We start from the raw sequence: 2,685 nt of genomic DNA, 5'->3' as shown, positions 1-2,685 counted from the left end.
GTAAAGAATCCCCAAAAGAATTACTTTCTTTCTTCAAGGGACAGAATATTCTAGTCTAGTGTTTCTCAAAGTGTATTTCCTAGAATCTTAGTCTCATGAAAGGCTCCACCCCCTCCTCACACACATGATTCCATGGCCAATAATTGAGAAAATAACATATAATTATTACTTAGAGCTTCATAGTATAGGATACTATTAAAGGCTCTGAGAAGTCTTTTTTATTGCTATATAATTAACTATTATTAACTATTATTAACTATATAATTAACTATATTAACCATGTCTTTTATTTTCTGTATTCTAATATTTTGACATCTCGGACCTTGCTAATCTTCGAGGCACTACCCCTCCTAGGGTTAGACAATTCCTAGAGATAGCAAACAACTTGCCTGTGAGTGCACCTTCCAAATGCAAATCAACCAATCGAGAGCCAATACCCGAACCACTTCCTTTATTAGGCTCTGACACTTCAGACCACTGTCTGCCTGCCATAATCACCATAGGACCAGGTACCAGACAACTAGCTACAGCCCCTAAACCCTAGAGCCCATTGAAATTATTCCAACTAACCAATCCAAAACTTGTTTGCCCTGCCTCATACGAAGATCCGAAGACCTTGGTGCTTTCCATGTACCACACTCTATCCTCCAGTAACATGGCATGCCCATTCCTATTTGGATCTGTGAACAACAAACTTTTCTCAATAGCAGTCATCTCCTGGTCTGTTAGCCTTAACATATATAATAATATATAAATAGCAAATACAAATAATAAAACTTATTAAAACATTCACATACCATAGTCATCCTTTTAAAATGTGTACTTCAGTATTTTTAAGCATATTTACAGAGTTTGACAACCATCACTACTATCTAACTCCAGAAGATTTTCATCACCCCAAAAAGAAGTCCAAGGACACCAGCAAAAATAGCACAGTAAGGATCCATGAAAATTATTTCCTGATGGAAGGGGGCCAAGATGGTCAACTAGAAGCAGCTGCGTTTGGAGGCTCCCACCAAAAAAAAACCCATAATAAGTGTGTGAATCCTTCATGAGCAACCAAGGTATCCAGGTTCTCTCATCAAAATTGACTACAAGGCTGGTATGACCCACGGGGAGAAGGAAGAGCAGTGTGGTGTGGGGCCCAACTGAGAGCCACATGGGGAAGGGGAACCCCTACTTCCCACCCAAGGGAGGTGGTGAGTGAGTGCACTACCCAGCCAAGGAAACTGTGCTTTTTCCACAGAACTGTGCAACCCATGGATCGGAAGATCCCACTCATGAACCCACATCACCAGGGCCTAGCGTCCCAACCCCAGAACACACAGATGCTTACAGCCTCCCAGCAGGAATCTGCCTAAGCCTACCAAACTCCTGACGGGAGAGGTGACCAGCACCTGCTGAAGCAGCCTGCTGTCTAAGCCACTCGAGCTCCTTGGGGGAGGGTCAACAGCCAGCATTTGGACTCTCAATTACCTAACATGCTAAGCTCCCTGGGCAGGGGAAGGGTGGCACCAATTTCTATAGCTCCAAGCCGTGCTTTTTCCCTGCTGGAGCCAGGGAGGCTGGACGGCTTGGTCCCAAGACTTGTCCACACAGCCCAACACACCAGCTGTGGCAGTCTGCAGCCAGAGTGCCTCTTCAGGCTTAACCCCAACCCATCCTTCCTCAGTGGGCAGGGCTTCCCTGCAGGATCTCCAATAACTCTAGCCAGAGGCTCAGGGAGAGAATTCAGATCTCCCTGGGTCTGAGCCCCTATGGGGAAGGGTGGCCATAGTCTCTGCAGACCAGCAGACTTAGCCTCTCCTCCTGGTAGTTCTGAGGAATCCAGGCAGCCTAGACCAATGGGTTCCCCCCCCCACCCCAGTGAAACACACCCTCTCTACCAAGGGACAAAGTGCTTCATTAAACGGGTCTTGCTCCCCATGCCACCCAACTGGGTGAGACCCTCTGACAGGGGTTGTCAGACACCCTATAAAGAAACAATCCTGCTGGCAACAGGTTGGTGCCCCTTGAGGTCAGGGGTCCCAGAAAAAGGAGCAGGCGCCCAGCTTTGCTGCTCTCCAGCCTCCTTGAATAACATCTCCAGGCACAGGAGCGAATCAGATGAATAGGGCCTGAAGTGAACCCCCAGCAAACTGCAGCAGCCCTACAGAAGAGGGACCAAATTATTGAAAGAAAAACAAGAGGAAAGCAACAACAACAGCATCAACAACAACAACAATGAAAAAGCCCCCACAAAAACCCCATCCAAGGGTCATCATACTCAAAGACCGAAACTAAACAAACTCAGGAAGATGAGAAAGAATCAATGAAAAAATGATGAAAACCCAAAAGGCCAGAGTGCCTCTTGTCCTCCAAATGATCACAACATCTCTCCATCAAGGGCGCAGAACTGGACAGAGGATCAGATGGATGAATTGACAGAAGTAGGCTTCAGAAGATGGGTAATAAAAAACTACAATGAGCTAAAGGAGCATTTTCTAACCCAATGCAAAGAAGCTAAGAACCTTGATGAAATGTTAGAGGAATTGCTAACTAGAATAACCAGTTTAGAGAGGAACATAAACAACCTGATGGAGCTGAAAAGCACAGAACAAGAACTTCATGAAGTTCAACAGCTGAATTGACAAAGCAGAAGAAAGGATATCAGAGTTTGAAGACCACCTTACTGAAATAAGACAT

The sequence above is a fragment of the Pan paniscus genome, chromosome X (assembly GCF_029289425.2).
Source record: "Pan paniscus chromosome X, NHGRI_mPanPan1-v2.0_pri, whole genome shotgun sequence".
In the NCBI taxonomy this organism is placed as follows: domain Eukaryota; kingdom Metazoa; phylum Chordata; class Mammalia; order Primates; family Hominidae; genus Pan; species Pan paniscus.
This window is presented reverse-complemented; position numbering follows the sequence as displayed.